We start from the raw sequence: 24,770 nt of genomic DNA, 5'->3' as shown, positions 1-24,770 counted from the left end.
TCCACGAGCTAAGCCCAAGTGAAATTTTTCCTCATTATGACATCACCGCCCAAATTGGTGCGTGTGTTTCCGTCTCCCACTTTCTGCCATCACTTCCTCCCAAAAAGAAGGCCCCCAGATGCAGCTGCTGCGTTCTGTTGCTCCGCGTCAAACATTCCCAGGAGGAAATTGGAAACCCGTCTGAGAGCCACCTGGACTGAGAGGGTCCGGCGAACGGCGCCTTTCTCGAGCGGTGGAGCAGGGGCAGGGGTGAGGACGCCGAGCACACGTGCGTGATATAACACAGCTCTCGTACCCCATGCGGGTGCAGATGCTCGGTGGGTGGCTGTAACGTGCGCCTGCACGGCGGAGGTGCGAGCTGACTCCGATTTAGCGTCCGCTGGAGTATCCTGCATCTTGGGCGCGATTAAATGCTCCACACATGCAGTCCCCCCCACTGGCTCGCTGCCGTTTTTACTACCGTACATCCACACAGGTCAGCCCCCCCCCCCCACACACACACACTGTTGGTAAGATTACAAAGCAGAGATAGGTAATGCTGAAAGAGTAGGAAACAGGGCCAGCCGGAGAGAAACAGCCTCTCTAAAAATCAAAAGAGAAACCAAATATAGAAACATATCCATGGGGGGAGGGGGGGGGGGGGATTTGAGATGAAAACTTGTATTATTCAAATGAAAGAAAGATGAGGGACAATGATTTTCTGTATGAAGACACAGTTGTGATGCCTCACTCGCGCTCTCTCTCCCACAATCAACTAAAGTAGGGAACAGACGGGCTTACCTTTGTAGTCACAATGCAGAGGCAGTCCATGGTACTTATAGCAAAATATTGGGGTGTATCTCAACCCCCTCAACCCCCCCACGACAGAGGGCTGAGACCCCGCACCCCTCGCCCCAGCCTGCCCCGCTCCTGCACTCTCACTCTCGTCCAGTCTTTCCCCCCTTTTCTCTCCTTCCGTGAATCTGTTCTTTGACTAACTGAAGCGGCGACGGAAAAAGAGGATGGAGGGAGGGGGGAAACATGAAAAGGGAGGGGGAGGGCCACAGGGAAATAGAGAGCGAGCAAAGAGAGGGAAGAGGAGTGAGGGGTGGTCTCGCAGTTTAGTACGAGAGAGAATAATGAAGGTGAGAGTGTATCCAGTCTTCGGTTCCGAGGCTAGAGACAAACGACGGGAGGGGGGGAAGGAAAAAGGACGGGGTGAAAAGAGAAGGAGGAAGGATGGGGATGGAGATGGAGATGGAAAGCAAAGGTGGTGTGAATTAGAAAAAAAAAAAGGGGGGGGTCGCTTTTTGGAAAAATGGAAAAAGAGAAACAGAATAAGATAGCAAGGCAGCAAAGGATGGAGAGGAAGAACTGCGGGAGGGGACAGAGGAGGAGAGAGAGGAAGAGAGTGAGAGTGGGTGAGTGAGTGAGTGAGTGAGTGAGTGAGTGAGTGAGTGAGTGAGTGAGTGAGTGACTGTGTGTGTGTGTGTGTGCGTGCGTGCGTGCGTGTGTGACAGAAGGAATTAGACCGAAAGAAAATGTGTTTAGGAGGAGAGTGTGAATTACATATGCATCGCAGAAAAAGAAAACACAAAGCGGAGAAAGATGAGACCAAATCTGTGTTCCGTCGTCTTTTTCAGCCTCTCTCTGCCACTCAAACGCACGCACGTGCACGCGCCTACACACACTGGTTTAAATAATAAGATTGGAAATGTGTGTTGTAGCACTCTGCAGCTGTTGCCTTAGCAATGGTGCAGTTGTTGCCATGGCGACGGAGGAGCTTGTTGTTGTCATATGATTGCCGTCGTAGTGATGAGGGCTGAGGAGGCAACTCTGCAATGGATTTCCACACCTGACTCTAAAATCTCTCTGTCCAAGTGGCTAATAAGAGTGACACAGCCAACGAGGGGCCTGCGTCAGCATCTCAACACCGCCAGCCTGTTGAAATCCTGTGGGGAAACTCAACAGGTCTATGGATTCATTCTTTTATGACAGTCGGAAATCATTTCAAACGTTTCATCGGCTTCCTCTAAAGAGAACGAGGCTGTTCCTGCATCTGTTTATTTTGGAAGAGGACGAGAAGCCTGGAGGATGATTAATAACCAGAAACCTGAAGACAGTTTCAGGGTTGGCGGGGTTTGTAAATCCTTCACACGCTACAGAGTTATGAATAAACTGAGTACATTATGAATGTTATCTTTCCAGGAACGCCTCTTGAATAAACTATTGTGTGATTTCGATCCTGCCTTATTGGCACGTTAACCATGTTAACGCAAGAAAAAGGTGCTCTCTGCCTTTAAGCCAGTGGGCCGTACCACTCAGAGTCGCGTTAGGGGGAACGTGTGCTTCACTGTCTTTACATCATCAGTTTTATAATTGCACAAACCCACCCCTCACCCACTTCCCAGCTCCCCACAATGCAGGGGCAATGGTGCAGCAATAAAGCAATTCTAAATGATGAACACATTTATCCCCTGAGGTGAAGAGTAGAGGTTTGGATCAGAAATGTGCGGTGAACGTTCATACATGGCTGCGCTGCTCAGAAGATGACTGCTATAGACACACTCCCCGTCTCACATCTCGTTAATGCCGTGCTCAGTAATTGCATGCTAGGAGAGGCTACTTTAATTACATCACTTCCACTACAGGATGAATGTCAATGTCCATTCATAAAAGTCTCCTTAGCTGACCTTCATCTTTGTGCCTCTGCGGCTCTTTATGGGAATATTTAAGCTACACAATAGCATCGTTTGTTGGTATTTTAATGACGTGAGCAGAGACAAACATTTTTATTGAATTTTTTTTTTTTATTTAAAAAAAATGAAGAGTAAGAGGGTGTTAAATGGTCATAACGTCATCATGGGATGAAACACAGCTTGTCGGATATAGGGAATCTGTAACTAGTCTTCAGCGTCACCTGATCACATTCTGCAATCACACATTTTTAACGCAATATTGACAGAGCTTAAGGAATTTGAAATTAGTCTAATTTAATTTAAAGGTTTCATTTTTAAATAAACAGCAGGGCCTCGGAACAAAGAGGCCACGAAAGAAAGAATAGTGAGAATACTGTATTGTAAGGTGAAACAGGAAGTGAATCAGTATTCTTGGTGGTGACGTCAGTGAAGACGTCAGTGAAGAGCTCTACAAGAGCTTCATAGTTGGAGCCATTATTGCTTTAACCATTTACAAAATAAGTAAAGAACCCAGAGAGAACCAGAAAAAAAGAGCTTTGTTTAAAGTGTTGTTCTTCATTACTGGAGCATTTGTTTTAGCGTCCAACAACACTCCACATCATCGCTGTCATTTGTAGCAGGCGGCCCCTGTTTTCTTGTTCTACACTCGTTCCTGCTAATTGTCAGCAGAGGTGTTGCTGAAGTCACCTGAAAATGCCACAGAGCCTCAGGAAGAGCGAATTCTCCCGTCTGTCGGGATGTTTCTTACGGCCGTGACAGAAATGAAAAGAGACGCACGTTCGAACACTTCTCGAGACTCATTATTCGAAAGTGGCGCACACACCAACACACGCGCGTGCACACTAAAAATAATCAGTATGCTTCTGTTTTATTCCATTCTAGATCCTCAAATCAACCCCACCGATACACGTTCACTCCTGGTTTGAATAATTCCCTCTGAGAGGACTCACCCAAACGTCTGCTGCGTCCATCGGCGTCTCCTGCTTTTGGTCTTTCAGCTCTATTTGGTCCCTCTGCACTGAACAGTAACTAGGCCAAGGGCGAGCACTGGGCATCTAAACAGGCTAAATCTATGCAGAACAAGTGACCGGCTCAGTGAGCAGCCATAGCATGTCATTAATACTACATCACTGACATACTTCTCATGAAGCTATTTTGGTTTTTGCGGCGATAATGCAGGAACAAAGTGTTTTCGTTCAATAAGAATTTAAATTTTCTTCCCGTTAATTCGTGTTGGCATAGACGGGGGGGTTAATTTTAGCATTGTTTTAGCGATGTAAAAAAATACTGCTAGTCTTGCTGGCCTCTACTTAGAAGAGATTCCAAAATATCAGCGGGTGTGAGCAGCGGGAGGCCGTTTCTGAGCCCCCCACAGGTGTCTGCATGTTTGCTCCAGGTAGTGTCCTGTTTTTGTGTCTCTTTGTGAAGATTCTGGCAGCTGCGAGCACAACGACTGCAACTTTCCGGGGGTTTGAACCATCAGGTAATGAATGTGACACACCAGCCTCCCCTGGGTTAATATCGTCAATATCATTTTGCTTCTCTCTATAAATGTGTGTATATTCTCTATAAATGTGATATGCGCCATTTCCTGTCTCCTTGCAAAATTATGTTATGTAATTTGATCTTCAAAGAATATGAAGAATTATTTATTACTGTGGTGACTGCAGATTCTCAGATCTGTGGAACAGAGGGGGAAAATATTCAACATATTTACCAGATATGCAATGATTTTAGGGCTGGATTTAATCTGTCCCACACTGCAGCGCTGATACCCGCAGCTAATAACAATAGTGATAATATCTAGTCTGGAGTAACCTGGTGCAATAAAACCTGTCTTTATAAAAGACACATGGACACGATTCCTTCACACTGATAGTTGATGTGTGCCAGAATATCCGTCTGTGCTCTGTTGATGTGTAAACTGGCATGTTTGTGGTTGCTTTGAGACCAGAAAACGGCACCATAGGGCCTAAAAAGGCATCGGAAGTGTAAGACGGTTCCTTTTGTTGGTGAAAAGATGAGTTTATATACTGTTAATAGCAGAAAACTGAGGGAATTTGAATGTAAATACGCCACATTATTGGATTCCAGTGTATCGCGGCCTCATACTGACAGGAAGAAGCTTGTCAAAGATTTTTATGTGAACAATTCACGCTGTTCAAATGTTCTAAAAGTGTTTGTAGTTTGTTTGCAACTGTCAGACTAGAAAAGCTATTAAAGATGTGTGTTTTGGGGTCTTTGAGGCTGATGAGTAAATTTAACCAGGATAAAGAGCGAGGCCGGTATTTGCATTTAATTAAGTGTATAAAATAAACACAAACGCTTATTTGTGACTGTAGACGTAATCTTTCAGCAGCTTAAGGAGCTCGTCTGGCAGTGCCAACATGAAGCAGCATGCCTCGCACATTAGTGATGAGTCACTCGTGAATAATCCAATTCTTTCAAACAGCAAAATAGGGGGAAGAAAAGCTGTTGAAATTGCTGAACATTGTTCAGGGCATGAGCGGTTCATGCTAAATGATGAAGACCGTGCCTCCAATCTTCATGTCATGCCTTCTGAGGAGCATTTAAAAAGACATCATCTGAGCTGATTAGACGTCACTAATAAAGAGCAGGTTTTCTGCCAGCAGACGGAGGGAACATTAAAATCGAACTCTCCCAGTAGATACGTCAGAGAAACGTTGGACGTGCCAGCCTTCCACAGAGAGCAGAGGCAGAGACGCGTGGGTGTTCTACACATACCGCCGCTCTGACTAACACATCGCTCAAAGATCCATTTACTTTTCAAGGTTGCTTGCTGATTACATCTAAATGTCAAACGCATCAAACCTACATGAAAAGAAGGCCAAATAGTTTTACATTTTCAGCCACGGATATTCAAAGCCACCTGAACAGCCCTATTGTGCATGCTACTGGCAGCGCTGGCAGCCTGGCGAAGGAGTGAAACAACCACAGAGATGGTGAACAAGGTGTTTTCCATCATGACTAATGCTAGTCTACAGCAGCTGGTTAGCTTGCAGCAACCTGCCGTTTCTGCCACCCAACCAACTTGTTGTTGCATTTTAAGCAAGAGCAGCATGTTAATACTAGTTCACACTGGGTTGTATTAGTGAGAACCTTTCACATTATTTTACAGCAAAGAAAAGCATTAAATACTTCGATCTAACTGCACATGCATAAGTTTTTATTATTATTGTTATTATGGCGGATATGAGTTATGCATTAATGTTTTTATTTTTCATTCAAACTGCTGCCACTTTAGCATTCAGTAATATAAGAGATCCAAACATATCACAAACTTAATCCTTACACATTGTGGTCAGTCTTATTGTTGGATCAGCCCGCCATCATCTGGCTAGTGTGGGTACTACAACACATTAACGCTGGTTCATCATTTAATTTAAACATTTGATTTTTCAACATCAACATATTAATAAAACGTGTGCAAAACCTGTCATAAGTGCGATGTAGGCCTGATAAAGAAGATATGTTCCAACTTCGACTAATACTCAGAAGACATTTTAACGTGTAACAGTACAAACATCATACATTAATTGATATCACTTGAAACTTGGGACATTTAAATGGCAACTCAGTTTCCTGTTTATATGCGTGCTGGCTGCCGGTAGCTGTGAACAGGATTGTGTCGAGTCGAGCCTTTTGACTGAAGTGTTTTGATAGTGCTTGATTGTAAAAACTCTGCACGTAGGAGTTGCTCTGAATTGCATACTGCAAACCCCAGGTTGCTCTGAATTGTTATATGAGCTTACACAAATATATTCACTTTTTTGCCCCTCAAAATGAGCCTGAGAGCACAAAGGGAATGATTTAATGCTGTGGAAATACATTAGAGTGGCCACAGTTGGGGACTTGGACTCGAGTGTCGCCAGCATGAACTGAGCACTGTGAGGTGATGTCACACAGATGGAATTTAAACAATGCAGAGGAGCAAGTTGTATCGGTTGTGCTGTCCTTCAAAGTGCAGGCGCTCGGTGATTATGAAAGATTGTGTCTGCTTCTTTATTTCAGGTGATTATTGCTCCGTGACTAACTCTAACCCTGACTCCCAGAGCAGAACCACACAGTCGAGTTTCAGAACCTTGCTTGAAAAATGTAAAACTCTTCCTTTTAAACCGCCGTGTGATGAGCTCACTCAGCCAGATATTAAACACTCTGTTTGAGATTCTATTAGGATGTTTTGCAAAACATGAAATGCGTTTTGAATGGCAATGTTTTGTCTCCTTGCTGCTCTGCAGAGGTCAGAACTGTCTCAGATATCGATCGGGAAGAACCGTCAGCCACCTCCTGCATGTAGATGGCACCAAACCGGAATACCAGATACGTGTTGTGGAAAATTTCTTTATGTGTGTCCGGTGAGAGCGAAATGAAGATGATTCAGATCAGAGAAACAATAATGTGAGTATTTGATTTGAAGTCTCATAGACAGAGTGGAATGCAGACTGAGTGAGAGTGTGCTGAGGTGCTGCAATCTCGGAGCTTTTATCCTTGTCCTCGCACCTCACCTTGGGCTTTTTCCACAACTGGCTAAACAACGGCACCATTTAGATGCAGCTGACAAACGTTGCAACAGATGTCTCTATCTCAGACCATTTGGTGTATTCCATACATGGCTTCAGCCACATCTGGGGATGTTCTCACCCTCACAGATAAACAGGAGGCTGTTGGATTGCAATACCTCTCGTGTGTCACTGCCAATCCGCGTGTTCTTTAAATGAAGACTTCAAGTAAACAAATGTCAATTTCAAAATGTATTTAGCAAACAGAATCAATTCAAGATACAAATATTACAGAGCTCTGGGCCAGTTCATAACCCTAGCAACAACAAGTCAATTGTCAGGGCATGAAGTCTGACGACCTAACTATCCCTTGACCCAGTCTTTTATAGAAAGATATATGTAAATTATTGATGCTAATTCAGTCCAATCCAGTCCTTCTTCTTGGATGACCCCATCTTCTTCGTCCAGCCTCCTTTGGTGTTGGTGCGGTCCTTCTTCTCCATTATCTTCCCCAGATGGCCAGGTCAGAGGTCATTCCTGCCAAGGAACTTATCAACACCAGTAAACTACGTTGTCATGTTTTACGATGGGGGTCTACCATTTCCTGTCTGCCTGGCTCCAACTGTCTGAACAGTATTCAGGTCAAGGAAGGGTCAACTGACTTGCTTATGTGTATTCCTACTAAAGAGTATATAGTATTCCTAACTTCTAAACTAACTGTAACATAAAACAAAAACATATAGTATAACACATGCTAATAAGATAAAAGATGCTAACAAGATAAAATAATTCTCTTCAAGGCCTATGTCCGAAGCCATAGCATTTGCGCCTACAGCTAAAGTACATTTTCAAACAGCAATAATTAACTCTAACACATGGAGGAGATAATCAGAATGTCATTTGAGCAAAATTAAGTGCAGCACAGAGACATACAATGAGAATCTATAAAGGGCCCGAGTGATGCATTAATATTCACGATACATACAAAGTAAATTCAGTGAATTTGCTCTTTTAGAAACACAAACACTAAGGCAATTTTGTTTAGGGCAATTAAAAGTGTCAGAGAAAGCAGGAAAATGTATTTCATACAGTCTAGTTGAAATAAGGAGAAGTGAACTTAAATGGAATTAGCCTCAGTTGCTGAGGGGGGAGGAATGACAAGGCGGGGAGCTGAGCACGAAGCTGCAGAGAGCAGGGGACATTATCCCTGTATCAGCCTCAAAGCTGACAGACAAGTGCGGCCTTTTAATCATTTACAGCACCACTTGGACCACCATCCAGAGCAGACAGCACTGCGCTTGCTCGTTGATGCCACCTTAAAGTACCTCCAGAAGAGACCGGGCGGAGGTGGAACCGGTTTAACGCGACACACGTATGGATTCTGGGGGAGGCCGCCACATGGCACTGTAGGAAAATTCATGCAAAGACTCAAATTAAGACGGCGGCCACATGCAAACGCGGAACAAAGAGACAGCAGAAGTGATGTCACGGCATAAATGAAAACACATGAAAAATGACATGTGATGTGATTTCTTTATTTATTTTGGTGACTATTTCTGTCTGACGAGTTGCTTCCCACTGTGTCGGTGTCAAGAAGATGAGAACGGCTTTGGTTGTGTTGTTGAATTGGCAGGTTCATGATGCACAAAAGGTAAAGGTAAAACATTAATGTTCCAGCAGCTCCATGACAGCAAATTCTAAGAATATTTTAATAAAGAGAACTATTGGCTGTCCCAGCAATCCATCACTTTTCATAATTTATTGCTATCTGCTGTGCCTGCTTGTGTTTTGTTTGCTTATGTTTTATTTATTTGCATACATATTTTTTTTTCAAATGGCAGTCTGATGAGCTCTCTCAGCTGGATTAAACACTTTGTTTAAGCAATTTCGACTTCTTTGTAATCCAAACCTCACATTTCCTGTAACAATTGTGTGGCAAATTAGCATAAGCGCACATTCAGGAATCCTTGAGACTTGTTGATTTATAAGCAGTCCTACCATAAAAGAATAAACCAGCGTAACAGTGACAGATGGTCCGTGTTTCGTGGTGCAACAACGCTAGACTTTGTATGGTAACCATTTTTTGATTTGCAAACTCTTGGATGGAAAAAAGAGGCATCCCAACCCATGAAGGATGGGAAAAACATGCAAATATGTGAGAAAAAAGACGGCTTTCTCTCACATCTTGCTTTTCTGTGATCACTTTGTGAGAGTTTCAGAGAAACACGTAACATGTTGTCACAGATATGCAGTGCAGTTACAAAAACTAGTTATTTTAGGCACCGTAATTGACACATTAAGAGCTTACCAAAGCAAAGATGAATCCTAACAAAGTCACATTATTCTGATTTTGTTGTTTCTGCGTCTAAAGATGAGACGTGTGTAACTCTCTGTATTCCAAAGTTGTAGTCTGCAACAAAGTGTTGCAAGACTCGGCTACTTTGTTGGTGATTTTAAATACGGGGACCATTCTTATCATCTCTCTTCACCCTAAACCTTGCAGAGGACTTTGTTTTGTAGAGAACTAAAAGTATGTCAGACATCAGACATTGTTGCAGCTGCTGGCTGCTATTCTCATCTGATTTACAGAGGGTGTGAACTGAAAACAGGTTCAGGTTGTCAGGCTGGATAAGATGCAACACAAACAGTTTCATTTGGCAGGAAAACAAATGCACCGTGTTCTCTGCAGTTATATGACTTTATTTGTTCCTTCTTGTGGTGCATACTTGATTAAACAACACCAACCTCCATTTTGTTTAAGGTTAAAAAACAAACACTAAAACATTTGTGGTTAGCATTATTGCTGGATCCCATGTTAATGTGACTGTTTTCGTTGAACTTCCTTTTCAGAAATACATCTTAAAGCACTTAAAAACGTGATTCATTTCCCTATAATAACCGTCATTACTCCCCACGCACGGCCCGCGCTTGAGTCAGTTTAACCTTGTGCAATATGACCCGGCCGTTATAATAAAGATCACAAGGATCGAACATTGCGGAGTTCCGACGAACAAATATGCAGATGAAACTCGGGATCGGGTGGCAAAGGAGCGCATTAAGGCCGCCGGTGGTTTTCTGGTTAAACTAGGTCAAAAGAGTGACGAAAGTGTGTCCTCCGGTGAACCCGCCGCATTAAATCCACATCGCAGTCCTGCAGATGGCGCGCAAAGGCAAGCGGGTGCCCCGGGTGCTCGCCACCGTGCACACGCAACAATATCCATATGGAGCCTTCCCCGCATTCGAGATGGCGATTATTTGAAGCAACACCTCTTTCTCCGCCATCGCTGGACAACCCTAAACACAACGTGCTGCTTTCACGGGGGAGGGGAATGATAGGAAAAAAAGAAGAAATAAAATAAAGTTTAGAAGGCTGCAGGGCGGAGCAGCTGGGGAGGCAGGGCGAAGTATGGTGTCACAGTAGCTGCAGGCGAGTAACCTTAGCTGACCTCTTTGTCGGAGAAAGCTTATTTTACAGTACGTAGAAGTGTTTATGTTTGACGCTGTTTCCTGAATACAACGGAATAGAAACTTTCCATCTGAGGCTCGATCATTTTCCGCGAACTAGTGAAAGCGTGCACACTCACACACACACATGCACGCACAAACACACACACACACACCTGTCACTGTCTAGACATGGAGGGGGCATTAAGGCGGTGGGTGGGGGAGGGGGCGTCCCACATGACCCATTACTGCTTTATTCTGTGCCAGCCTGAACGTATCTCAAGGCGTTGGATAATGACTAAAAAAAATCAACAACAATAAGAAGAAAGCAATTGCTTTCCCAAATCTGATTGGCCGGTTAAACCGACGCGATTTCCCCCCCTGCTCGCTAACTCGAGGTCAGCTCGGGACGATAAAAAATAAATAAATGAGAAAATAGAAATGCGTAGAAAGTAGAAAACGGGGCAGACAATCTAGCTTGTTGGTACTTGAGGTGATTGACGGCATCGCGGTCCAATAGGAGGCCGCGGCGCAGCTGGCTGGCTTGACTGACAGCTGAGCCGACCAATGGGAAGTTCGGTCGACTGACGGACACAGAGACGATAATTTCCCCGTTCCTTTTGAGCCATACCGGGGATGGATTTCACTTCATTCACAATTACAGTCACTTCTGGTTTGAACAAGCGGCGCTGAGAGCTGACGAGTGTTTAAAAAAAAAGAGAGGAAGTATATGAGGAAAAAATAAGGTGTAGGTAGTTAAGACAATTTGTTAATTTCGCTGATGTGCCTGCTCTAATCACATCGCTGTTGCTGGTTGACAAGCACACTACACCCTGACTAGGAGTAACACTACTACTATTACTACTATTACTACTACTGCTGGGGTATTACTATTACTCCCACCACCTCCGGAGAGCCATAATGGAGCCGCTTTCTCCGTCCCACTGAGCTCTCTGCTATTGGGACATAATAATGTTGACGGGTTTGAGATCCAACCCAAGACCGTTCTTCCAATAGGAGCTTTAAGTGAAAAGGCGTGCCTGCTTGTCCCCCCCCCCACCTCCACCCTCCCCCCACCACCATCATCACCACCACCCCTCAAAGTACTCGATGTATAGTTAAAAAATGGGAGGGCACACTTGAACCGAGCTGCTCTATGAAGGTAGGCTGCAGCGTGTGTTTATTGATGAGATGAAAAGAAGATGGAAGTGAGAAATGAAACAAAGTAAAGGAACATATTGAGAGAGGGAAAAAATAAAAAATAAGAATATATTTTTTTTAAAACAAAAAAAAAGACGCTTCGCCGGGGAGAAAGCAGAGGATCCGCGGGAACGCTGTCGCCACTTTTTTTGGAAGTGCAGGTAAGGAATCGAGAAAAGTAGGAACAGGGATGGGTCGGTAGAATCTATATCACGCAGGGGAAACGACAGGAGTTCCCCCCGGACGACAGATTCCCACATAAGTTGAGGATCGGCGTGAAAACGCAGCGGACTTCCACGTAGTTGTGGCCGGCTTCCCTGGGCAGCAAAAACGACCACGCTGTGTCCACCCGCAAACTTAAATTCTTCAGCGGGTTTTCGGACGTTGGACGAACGTGACGCCGTCGTACCAGTTGAATAGAAGCGAGCTCCGCGTGTTCCGGGGACCCAGCTCGGGCCGACGGGGGGTTTGTTGTCCATTTATACCCGACTAGCGAACGCGCTGCCCCGGCGTGACGCAAGTTTCCCCATCTGTCACAATCCTCAGCGTGCCCGTTCCCTTTAGCCCCGTCGGCTTTGCCCGTGAGCCGGCCGCGGGGGGTACACACTTGAGGACAATAGCCGGTCAAACTGTGTTTACAGGTTTATTTCCCAACTAAGCGAAGCCCCAGCGGTGCTCGGAGGGCGCCCGTTCACGTCTGGACACGCTGTGAGCCGGAACAACTGTGGCCGACGTGCGCATTTGTCTTTCAGGTTAGTTGGCTGGATCTGGAGACGTGCGTTCCGAATAACCACCGGAGCGAACTCTCGGCAGAAACCTTTCCATTACATCTTTATTTTTAAACGGGATAATTCCCGTTTTGAAGAGGCGCCACCGTAGCAGCAGCGCTCAGAGGTTTAACCTCATTTTTTTAAAAAAAAGAAAGGAAAAAAAAAAGAATTAATATCAAATCGACGTGGCGTTTATGAGAGGGAGCTATATTAAGATGTGCTCGGTGAGCGGGGGGAAAGGCGGCCATCTGATGTTAAAAGAACAGAAAAGGTTATTTTTATTTTCCCGAGATAAATCAAAGCCATATCTCTGGCGGGACTCTGGATTTTGATGGCATACTTCTCCAAAAATGGGGGGAGGAAGGCTTAAACTGTCGCGACCCGCTTTTACGCACAGCCTGCCTTATTAAGAGAATAATAACGTTATGTGAGGATTTTTGAAATATATTTTGGAGGGGGTGGGGGGTGTTGAAGGATGGCCTAGATATGGGACTGTGTTCTAGTGTAATTAAAGTTGCAAGAGACGCTTCGCGCGTTCCCTTTAAAACATTATATTGCAAATTAAACGCGCACAAAGCGTGATTCGTTGGTGTTTGGCTGGTGGACGGCAGCAGCGCTCCGGCACACCGCTTAAAAATAAAAATAGGTGTGTATGTGTGCAGCATCGGCGCCATAAAAAATGAATGAAGCCATGACTCTCCACAAAAAAGGGGGCCAAAGGGAGCCGGTGCTCAGTCGATACGTGCAAGCTATTGAACACGAGAGCGATCGAGCGTTTTATGTGCGTGCGTGCGAGTGTGTGTGTGTGTGTGTGTGTTCGCAGACGTCTGCGCGTTTGGCTTTGTCAGATAAAGAAAGTAAGGCGTCGCGTAGTTGTGTCCGTCCGTTGGAAGCCCTCCACGCCGCGCGTCCCACTCTCCACAAGTTGTGCGCAGGTAGGAAGCGTTTGGCGTCGACGCGTCCGCGGTGTCAGAGGTGCTGCGGTCACTCTCGCGGCTTGGCCGAGGAAGAGGAGGCTGCGGGAGGGTTCAGTGCTGCTCCCGGCTGCCCTCAGCGCAGTGCCACGGTCTGTGGACGTGCGTGCGTGCGTGTTTGTGTGTGTGTGTGTGTGTAGGATTTACCACCTAATTGCGCCTTCATCGCCTTTTCCCTGTGATCACTTCCTCTCTCCTGCCTTCATTCACAATATGCTTCCAGGATGCAGCCGGGGCTGCCATCATATAGGCTCGGTTATGTAATTGGTGGCTTTAGATGATGCCTTTCTGAATGGAGCACCTTTTTGGAGAACACAGAGCTGCTCCTGCAGCTGGAAAAGGAACGGAGAGTGTTTACTTTGGTGCTGGATTTCACCTTCACACCAGAAATCTGTTGTAACAATTGGTCAGCATTGATTGGCCAGATGCATGCGAGTGAGCAAAGTGGAAATAATATGAGACGTGGATGTGAAAAGAAAGCCTGTATTCATTAGATGATTTATTTGGAGGGCACTGTATGAGTGAGCATGGGGAAAAGTCCTTTTTTTTTGCCCCAGTAGTGTCTAGAATAGCAGCATTATTGGGGGCAGAAATCATTGGAAGTATTAATAATCCACAATATTTTGTGCTTAGCTTCGGTTTGTGCATATTTGTGTAAATATATTCTACATGTGCCATTAATCTTTTATCCATTGCTAGTTGTGTGCTGACTATACCACAGCTAAGCCACCCATGACTAATGAATATTTAAGGGCATGTCGGCATACCAGGAGAACTCATTATTGTATGAAGGAGACCTGCAGAAATTGTCTACACCTTTTGTAGATGAGGATAAGGAGGGGGAGAGGTGTTCAGTTAATCGACCCTCAGCAATCAATCCCAGTTTTCTCCCGCTTCACCACCCTTCACTCGTCCTCTCTAGATTGTCACTCTCTTTCCACTTACAGCAATTATTTATCGACCAACAGATTGACATAATGTGTCCCGAGCATTTAATTTTAAAATGTTTTCGAGTTGATTTAGGGACTCTTGCACATTCCCCCCCCCCAGCCCATTATTTGGGTTTACTCAAGTGTGAATGTGTAAGGATACCATGCTGCAAGAAGACAAAGGCTGCTTTTCTTTGGATGAGATTAAAGACAAATCGAGGAAAAAATAAAATAAAATACACACGCGCAGTAATCTCGTACTGTACGTACACACAGATGGCGGGTCGGTCTTCCAAAAAATAGAAATATATATATATATAAAAAAAATTGTAAGCAGCGCAAAGACACTGCTGTCCAAATAGACGGGATATCTCTCTGAAGCCCCACAATGCCAAAATTCTGGTTGTTCCCACGCCATCTCCACCAGGCTTTTACCAGGTTATTCTGGTAATGCTTGTGGCCCACATCCTACGTTATTAAATGCAGGAATACATCCCATTGTTTCAGCGCAGCTCTCCTGTAAAGGTTTTATTTCTGCACAGAATTCGGACAGTAGCGGGAAGTGTGTTGTTTGCGTTACCATTGTGCAATTTTAAAATCCTCCAATATACGTCATTTAAACTGCACATTTGGTACAATTCTTATCATTTTTAAACCATCAGAACGCGATTGTGATTGTTGTAGCTGAAGCGTGTTTCATTATTTAAAGGCAAATTTGAAGTAGAGCCTTGTACTGGTGTAAAATATGCAGCTGAGTTCATTCTGGCACTTTGTCTGGTCTAGTTGAACATATTTGGCAGCCATTTTGGGAGTACAGTGGAGATCCATCGATATAACGAGCCACTTTGTGGATTGCATCCAGAATGTCACAGTCCTTGTTAACGGCTTGGCCTTTCTGTCTCAGACACTGTTTATCCATTTCCCCCTACTTTTTTGTTGGTGGGGGGGGCGTTTATGTATATTACTTGTTGAGATTCCCTCATGAACCAGAATTAATCTTTGATGAAGCTGCCAGCTGAGGCAGTTTTCAGGTGTGCGCCTTAAAGTTAATTGTTACGTCTTACAATCAACAGCCTTTAAGCCTTTAATGGACTTTAAAGATCGAAGATTAAGCTGTGTGTATAAGAACACGTGAAGTTTGTTACCGGATCTTTATTACAAAGGTGGTTTCACTGGAATTTCTTCTATAATTGTGTCCCTAGTTGCCCGGGCAGCCCCACCCCTCAAAAAAGCCCTCAGGCGTCTTTGTATCTTTATAAAGTCGTTTTATATTTAAATGATATTATAGGTGTGCTCATATTTATTATTCCTAACGACTGCTGATGGTGGAGCGTTAGCATAGACATACATGAATTTTACATTAAGAGTTGGGGGGGGGGGGGTGAACTGCCTCCTGGACAAGGGATCCAGGCTCTTTTATCCGGAGCCATAGACCTTCGTTTTGTTGTGCGACGTTCTCTCAATTATTTGATGAACATATGTGCAGCGCGCTCAAATTTCAAATTGCTTCCGCCATTTTTTTCATGCGAGGCCAAATCAGCCACATCCATCGACACCGTTTCTGAGGACACGGGTGGTTCTGAATGGGAGGAAGTCTGTGGCTAATATCCAGAACGTGAAACAGTCTGGCCCCCAGAAGTGGCTGCACACAATCCCGTTGCACTGCAAACCCAGTGACCTCGCAGGGAATCCAAGATGGAAAACTAACAGACCCAAATCTTTAAGGCATGTTTTTCATTTTTCAGACTGCTTTTGTTTTGGAATCTCCCCTCCCTGCAAGTATCGCAGGAATGCGTAATGAAAGCATACGGAGTGTTTGTGAATGTGCCATGTGGTTGTCAGGAAGCTTTGGTGAGCTGCAGAACTTTACGAAGTTCTCTGGAACGCAGATATCCTCAGAGTTTCCAATATGAATATAATATACATATGAGCGGGACACCGCAGTTTGCTCGTGTACAACAATGAACTTTTTAGCATATTTTTTTTAGAATATCCTGCCTCTTATAAACATTTTAATGCCATGCAAAATAAAATCCGCTCTTTGCTGCCTGTTGCTTTTAATATCACTCTATAAATATTGCTGCCTTTGATGGCTTCACAGCATAAACAGTCCAAAACACAATCCAGTTGTGGTCTTGTGTTTCTGTTGCCTTTGCTAAAATCGTTAGCAGATTCCGCCGTCTTTGTGCTCTCACATCTGTTTTAAATGCTATTCATCTTCAAATATCCAACAGTATAACCAGAAGTCATTTAACCATTAAATATAAGCGAGTTTTGTTGTTTCATTTATTCATTAGGCGGTTGTTTTTTTTCGTTTTGCGAGTAAAAAGCTCGGGTTAAAATTGAAGCCCGTCGTAATAACACACCTGTGCGTGCGTGTGTGTGAGAGAGAGAGGGAGAGAGAGAGGGAAAAAAACTGGTGTGTGTTCTTCCTCCTCAGCCCCACACGGCAGGCCCAGGCATTCGGAAGATCGAGAGCAAGAGAGAAAAAAAATTACCCTGGATCCTAATAGCGAACTTGCGTGTTTGCCAAAGTGCGTGTGTGTCCTCGGTTCACCCTGCTGCCCATATGGTTTTCTACAAGTCATGTTGAGCTCGCTGCCTCGTCAGAGGGGAGAAGTATCTGAAAGGGATTTAGGGATAGCGCGTGAAGCAACAGGACCCCGACAAACTCTCCAAACCCCACAAAGAAACCTCAGTAGGGCTCGTGCCAGCTGAGAGCTCTGAAAAAGTTAAGGCTGCGTAGTTAGACAGGTTTAACCTTGGGGGGGGGGGGGGGGGGGGGGGTATTTGCACAATAGTATTTTATTGCAGTTTTATCATGCTATGAATGCAGCTGTCAGGAGGGGTAGAACAGTATTTTTGTGGAGTGTGTTGGAGAAAAGGGTTGGAGAGCGTCATTTTGTCTTTAGAAAAATTCTTTTGTGAGAGTTTGTCTTTTCAAAAGATTTAAATTTTTCATCACTGGGAATGGAAAAATAAAAAAAATAAAAAAACCACCAGCACCGATGCCGTCTACATTGTTTTCTGCCCTGAGAAATGACCTTCGTAGGGAAAAGAAATAACAATTTCAAAGAAGACTCTTTGAAAAAAGCTGGAAAATCATTAAAAAAAATTGGCTCGGGAGTTATTGTTCGAGCAGAATTAATTTTTTATCTTCACGGACGGGTTTATGGCAGTTTTACCATGTGATAAAGGAGAAGCAGGCCTAACCTGTTCAATGACAAACAACTGGCAAAACAAATTGTGTGTATAAAAGTCGCCAGCTTGGTTTAATTTCTTTTGTTTTCCCTTAAAAGGTTGTTAAGACCCTGCCAGTTGTTGGTTTGCTTTGCCACGTTTTCACCGCAGACGTGTCAGGACACATTAAACGCTGATATAGCCGTCGTCGTGTCAACTGTGGCACCAGCGCAGAAAAAACCCCAAACTAACGTGACACTTTTTTTTCTTTCTTTCTTTCTTTCTGCTTTTCATGAAAAGGCAACATAACATGCAGACGTTTAGGCCGGAGCGGGCTCGGCTGGCATCGCGCTGATTATTCGCTCGTCCCGCTTCTTCAGGGTCAGTCCGACGCATCCCAACGTGGATTCAGAGGAGGAAAAACCCCCGCGAAAAAGCACACGAACAGAGGAAGACACTCGTTTGAGGTATACTAATAAAAGCCGAAAAATCGCCGAAGAATCTTAAGAAACTCCAACTGGGCCCATTAGGGGCGAGTTCTGAGGATCACATTAAGGTCTGCTGAAAATACTCGCAGCCATGTGGTGGGATTTTTATAGTAATGCTACAGCAGCTGGTCTTGGGTTACTCTTCAGCCCCGGTGAGCTATAGATCGCTGCTATCAAGTTTAGCTATCCTACATTTGAGCAGCACACACAGGCTAATTATGTGTGTACCTTTGGTGAGGCCAACGGCCGGATTGATCAGCGTAAGCTGGGTCCATTGAAAGATTTCCTTCTGCCCAGGCAGTGTCGTGGAATTTCCCCTACGCTAATACACTCAACCTTATGTTTTCATTAAGTCAATATACCTATGCCAGTGCCAATGAATTGAAGTGCGGGGATACCACAACAAAGTCGAATGATGAGTCAGGGTCAGCTGGTTCACGATCCAAACGATGGTTTATTGTCGATCCACAATTCACCATGCATGAGAAGTAGCCCGGGCTAAGTCTGAAGTCTAACAAGAATCACCCCTCTTTTATACTATTCGGAGTCTGGGGCTACTCCGCCCCGGACTCCTCCTTTTGGTTAGCTACTTCTAACCCAGTTTCCACCCTTAAGTACCATTTAACATACTTATCAGAAGTCAGGTGTACCTTACAGGGTTTTTTTTAAACAGATGCCTCATTCAAACAGACCATACCTCGGCTACCCTCCTACTTTTCTATTAACCCTTTGTTAGCTTCAGCACGTGTTCAAACAGGGACACATATACATAGCAATTTACCGCCGGTGTTCAAATAGTGACATGCATACATACAGCCGGTAGCCAAACAGCAATAGTGACAGCTCGTACATCAAGTATGGTTCACCTATAGGCTATGTTGATTCTCTAAGTATGGTTCATGCATAGGTTATGTTGGCTCTCTAACTTCTCATGATTCTATATGTAATTTTAACCACTCAACTGCCTTAATCACAAGGTCTACTTATTAGATCAAAGGGTAAATATTAAAACCACACATTTTGCCTCTGACGCCTTATGCCTTTTACCCTTTTTTACTACAGCAGTTTTAGAACAGGCATCCTAAACTGCAACGAATGTAAAGATCATAGAAAAAGGCAAATAGACATTTGTAGCTTGTACAAATAAGCCTGAAGTAGACACGCAAGTAGAACAACTCCAAGTGGCTGCATAGCTTTTCCCTGGAGGAAAGACATTCACATACCTGTCTGTAAAAGTAATCCATAAAAGAGTTTTATATAACAAATCAGCAAGCCTTTACTTGAATGTATCTGCAGATTCAGAGGGAACACATACTGTTTATGCCTTGTCTTTGTGGTTCAGTGGTTACGCAATCGCCACTTTTCGCTGCTCATATGGAGCTCATGAGCAACGCTGCATATTCTAAGAGAGAGAGGTCATACGTGTTCACTTCTTGTGGTTATTTCTGTGTGGAATCTTGTTGATCTTGTTTTGTAAAATTCCATATAATGACTGGTAAACATTGGACTAGCCCAGCCCATTGATAAATGCTGTTGGCCTCTCATGAATAGGAACTGTAAACAGGTGGCACCTGAGTTTTATACCTTCGGGTTTTTCTTCCTGCTTCTTCAGTGTACAAAGTCCATTTTCAGCAGTTTCATTTTGGAATGCAGCGCATTAGAGGTTCCGCAGCTTGCCAGTTCTGCAGAATGATGACCTCTTTCTTTGAAACGCAGGCTCAGGGAAAGCCAGATTCTGAGCGCCGGCTGACCCTCGGTGCACAGGCTAGCTTAAAGCACCCTCTTGCGTTTGGGGAAGTTCGGGCCGGCGCTTGCGCTCTCGCGGGCAGATGTTGCCAAGGCACATGACGCAGAACCTTGTAAAACTGTAAAGTAAAGTTTCTGTCAGAGGTCAAATCATTTTCAGAGAATATTCCTCCAACTTTGAGAGAAACAACAAGCTCATGGTGTAAATCGTACGGCGCGCGGCCATGCGGGCTTCATTGTTTCCAGGTATTCGGGCGCGTATTGCCATTTGTCTGCCAAGGACGTGGAAGGAGGAGCCTTTGTTCAGGGACGGGAAAACAGTTCATGGCTGCGTTTGCTGGGGTTGTGTTTTCAACATGCCCAAACTGGAAACGCGGCGTTCCAATATTTCTCCTCTGGATTTATCAATTAATGCCCCTTTATCACGATTCAGCACTAACAGTCTGAGAGGCCCAGCATGAGCATCTTTGTGGGCTCATGAAGATCTCTTAATAGCCCGTGAGGCCCTTTTTTTTTTTTTTTTTCAGCAAAATGTCCTCGATATGCGTAGAGAGGCAGTCGGCGCAGACTCTTAAAACTCTTGACTTTAGCCTAATCCGCTCGGGGGGGGGGGGGTTAAAGGTGTTTCGGAGGGTATCATATGAGTAGTCAGATGGTTCTTTTTGGTCAACTGCTCATTAAAATAAGAGAAGCTATTTCGGCGAAATGAAAAAAAAAGTCATTCTTTCAGAGCCTTTGTATCACCATAGTGAAATATTCTCTCCGTTGTTTTAAATTCCAACACTGGGGCCTTTGGTGCTGAGGAGAATGTCTGAAATTTTGACTGTCAATAAGTTCTGGAAATGGAGTCGGACACATTTGCTCACAGCACAAACTCTTGCCTAGGACTTAAAAAAAAAAAAAAAAAGTATGTTAGGAGTAGATTATCATCCCATCTGTAGAAAAACAATAGATCTGCTATGGATCACGGGTGGCGGTGGGCGGTTTTTCTCTTTTTTTTGACAGAAAATGATGAAGTTAAACAAGCTGTCCTGTCAAAATACACTTTATCTGCCTTTTACTCGTGTGTTGGAAGCGCCGCGTGTTTTGCTATTTGTTTGCTTGAGGAATTTATTGGAAAGCCGCACATCCTGTCGGACGTTCTGTCGCGGCGAACGTCTCATCACGTTGATCTGCTGCGCTGTTACAGACATTTTAGGATCAGTGGAGGCAAACATGAATCAAGAGATTAAATTCGGGCGTCTGGAGGAAAGTTAATGACAGTTTGAGCTAGCGTGTGATGCACATAAACACATGCAACATTGTACAATTATTCAAGCCATTTCAGTTTTGCCGCGTCTATAACGTTACGCTGGCATTCTCCTAATTGCTTCATGATGCAACGATCAAAGGAGAATGTTCTGAATAGAAAAAAAGGAAAGATGAGAGCAGTAAAGTGCTGTTTTTAACCCGGACGTGTTGGCGAGCATCACCACTGCAGACGCGCGTGTGAGCGTGTTGTAGGTGTTGAGCCATGAGTTCAAAGGTCGGGAAGGGTTTTATTTAAGGGGTTTAGGTGTAATTGGTGTGGAAAAGAGGGGAAAAAAAGTTGGCACAGTTAGCCAGCAGCTTATGTGAGCTTAGTGATGATTTCCAGCTCCTGCCATGAAGGCAAATCTATTAAAACTTCCAGACCGGGAGGTTGTTTGTGTGGTTTAGGTCCACTGGGCACCCCCCCACCCACCGCAGAGGAACGACGGGGGTGAATATACGCACACCTGAAATTATCGCTTCTTCCTGCCTCTACCTACTCGAGCTTCACACCAGACGTTTCTTCCTCCTTTGCCGAAAAGTTCGAGACGTGAACTCCCCCCGATGTGCAAAGCCGGTGTTGTAACATATCCCCAATTATCACATCGACGCTTCATCACGCGTCTACAGTGCGCGCTATATTGCATTAGCTCGCACGTCCCCACCATACTATTAAAGCATGCGTCCCGGTGGTTTATATGCTAATGCTCTTAGACTGAAAGGACGGGTGAAATTGATAATTACATTGTTGGACATTGACCATTAAGCAGCAGGCTCCAGACAAACTCATAAATGACTTTTAATTAGGTGTAACACAAAACAGTGTGGATAAGTGCAGCCGTGGATGCGTTTCATGAAGGTGGCGTATGCGCACGCATGCACACGCGTGAGCTGCACACTGCACCCTGTGGCCCTTTTGTCTCCACATTTACATGTACCAAGGGCCTTCCCTATATGCTTGGATTGTGTATTGTGAGCAGTATTTGCATATTCAAGATGTATGTTATTCACATGAATGATGCCGCTCCTCTCCTGAGCATGCCGGCTCTCAACCCCCATCCCCCATCCTCCCCATCTCGACCCCCCCCGCCCCCCTCCTTTTATTAACTAATGTCCAATTCGATGCGGCGTATTTCATCAGCCTGTCACTTAATATACGCGGCTGATTAACCTGGAGTGTGGATAGCGAACTTGTAACCCTCACCTCCCAGTCTTAATGTTTTTTTATGAATATTTCTTGCACCCCATCTCCCCCCCCCCACCCGCCGCGGTCTTTGTTGTGGCGGCAGCAGCAGAGCTTGCATTACATTGGCGGTCTGAAGCATTGTGTCTGATTTGCAGCAGACAAACTGACCTCTGGGGATTTATTGACAGCAAACTCCACAGAGGCAGACACAGAGCTGGGAGCATGGAGGCAGCCAGGGAGGGGTGGGGTGGTGGGGAAGGTTCGTAGGGAGGGAGGGGCAGGAGGAGATTTGGGTGGGGAGACGGACAGAGACAGACAAAATCTGGAGGAACAGACAATGAGAGAGTGATGAAACAGGAAATAGGTAGGCTGGAGAAGCAGAGCCACGCCAGCAGCAGGAACACAACCCCCGAAATTCTCCTTAATCCCCAAAAAATGTTGCACGCCGCCGAAGCATTAGCAGGCGAAAGAAAATGGCCGCCTCCTACACGGATCTAATTAATTTTGAAGGATCATCAGCCCCTTTAGTCCAAGGCAGGGTACAGGAGGGAGGGAGGGAGGGAGGGAGGAAGACAGACCCCTGGGCTGATTAGAATTCACTGCAGGTAGGCACTGGCTGCTGCTCACCCACTGTGTCACGGCTAAAATGGAATCAGTGTTGTGAGTGGCAGTCTGGGCAGCTGAAGCCTCTCTCCCTCGGCCCGCTCCTTTGTTGCCGGTGGTCACCTCACTTTACCCCTCACGCAGGTGAATTTCTATTTCGGGACGGGCGTGACTGAACCCTCCTGCGTGTTGCATTGTTTAACTGTTAGCACACATATGAGCGCCTTCATTAGAAATAGCCGGTGGCACCGGGATACGGTTAAAACTCCATCGGTCAAATATTTACCGGATTCGAGCATTTTTGGCGAACGCGGCGAATAAATTATGCAAGGCAATCATGAAATTTCTGACTACTTTGTTGGTCCTTGGTTTGAATAAGTCAATCATGATACCGGCATTTGGATTATTCCCAAGAGTAATGTAGTGTATCGAACAGAGGGATCGTTGTTTGACTTGGGCTCCAGCCAGGTTTTCACCAGAGACGAGGAAAGTTTTAAACGCAGACTTCACCCCGAGATATACGGACGCACTTTTCTTCTGTCTGACTGGGGTCTGCGACATTCTCACCCGTCTGCTTTTACTAAAGGGTTCCATTTAATGAGCGCGCGTCCTGCTGCCGTTTGGGGCTTTTGGGATGCAAAGCTGTTTTACTTATGCTTTTAACCTTTGACTGGGGCTCGGTCCATCATGCTTATCTGGTCATAAACCACAGATAAAATATTTAATGCTTTCAAAGGCCTGGTTTTATACAAACATATATATATTTGTATTTAAGTGGCCGGTGGAAAATAACAAAGGGGTCACCTCTTTTCTTTTTCTTTACCTCGGGTTTTACCTTCAAACCGGAGGCGTGTCCTTTGACAGCACTTGTGATTGGTAAAAGAATAGCGTGCCAACATTAGCGTGCTGCTCTGGTCAGATAGTAACCCTGTGCCTTTCATTCAGCAACAGTGAGTACCGGCATTTTACGGAGAGCACTTGATGTGCGTGTTGAAAACCCGTGCAGAACATTTCTTTTATTTCGTTAGCAAAAAGCGGGACCACAGAACACTTCTGACAGACCGGTTAACGCCACACATGCTATATTTTAACTTTTCTATTCATTTTTTAAAAAAAAAAAAAAAAAAAAAAAATTTTGAGTTGGGTTGGCTGAAACGTGGGCACTTTGGAATCTGCCCGAAACGCTAACATGAGCTGCGTGACATCAGCGCGTTATTCCCCCCCCCCACACTTTTTGGGAGTGACTGGTACATAATGAGATGTGTGTGCAGCAGGAGGGCAATTGTGAAAGTCTTTCTTAGTGGCACCAATTCAGCTCATCACATGATTAGTACTGTTGAATGGCTTTCTTGTGTTTTTCCATGGGTGCCTTGTGGGTCTAATATTTGACTTTTTTTTTCTTCCGCTCCCCAATTTTCGAGTCTTATTGTATTTGGCGATGATAAATAAACACACGCACATTCCGAGGGCCATTTTAAATGTGCTCAATCTGGATTAAAATGGAAGAAATACATGACTTTACGATCGGGGTGGGGTTTTACCTCCAACAATCGGTTCAGACGGGGCTGCAGAAAGAAGTAGTTCCAGTCCCAATATTGATTTCAACCTTGAATTGTAATTCGCCGTCATGCGTGCGCAGGAGCCCTTTTTTTGTCCTGCTTTGAAAACTCCTCACACATCTGTTGCCGCGCGTTGATGCGCCTGATATTAGTGTTACCGCGGCTCTGGGTTCATTAAGGGAGTGGCGCTATCGTCAAGGCAG

At 44.8% G+C, this 24,770-nt stretch overlaps 1 protein-coding gene and 1 long non-coding RNA gene across 11 annotated transcripts in view; both read left to right on the top strand.

Annotated features, from left to right (window-relative positions):
• Positions 1 to 12: 12 nt before the first annotated feature.
• On the top strand, positions 13 to 9,083 carry LOC130537829 (uncharacterized). 3 transcript variants are annotated; one of them, XR_008953703.1, is made up of 3 exons: positions 13 to 249; positions 6,938 to 7,097; positions 7,667 to 9,083. It is a non-coding gene; the product is annotated as an uncharacterized LOC130537829 (long non-coding RNA). The 3 variants fall into 3 exon arrangements; XR_008953702.1 differs by lacking the exon at positions 13 to 249 and adding an exon at positions 1,126 to 2,118; XR_008953701.1 differs by lacking the exon at positions 13 to 249 and having other exon boundaries at positions 6,244 to 7,097.
• Positions 9,084 to 11,695: 2,612 nt separating this feature from the next.
• The window catches only part of zbtb20 (zinc finger and BTB domain containing 20), a 29,512-nt gene continuing 16,437 nt past the window's right edge, over positions 11,696 to 24,770 (top strand). For 2 of the 8 annotated variants that reach the window (XM_057054901.1, XM_057054897.1), the window contains exons 1-2: positions 11,733 to 12,003; positions 17,996 to 18,162. The gene's annotated coding sequence lies outside the window, so the exon portion shown is untranslated. Of the gene's footprint in view, positions 12,004 to 12,483; positions 12,595 to 12,638; positions 13,548 to 17,227; positions 17,247 to 17,995; positions 18,163 to 24,770 lie in introns of those variants that run through there. The other 6 variants (XM_057054900.1, XM_057054903.1, XM_057054902.1 and 3 more) reach the window with 6 other exon arrangements.

This window comes from Takifugu flavidus, chromosome 14 (genome assembly GCF_003711565.1).
Source record: "Takifugu flavidus isolate HTHZ2018 chromosome 14, ASM371156v2, whole genome shotgun sequence".
NCBI lineage: Eukaryota > Metazoa > Chordata > Actinopteri > Tetraodontiformes > Tetraodontidae > Takifugu > Takifugu flavidus.
This window is presented reverse-complemented; position numbering and strand designations above follow the sequence as displayed.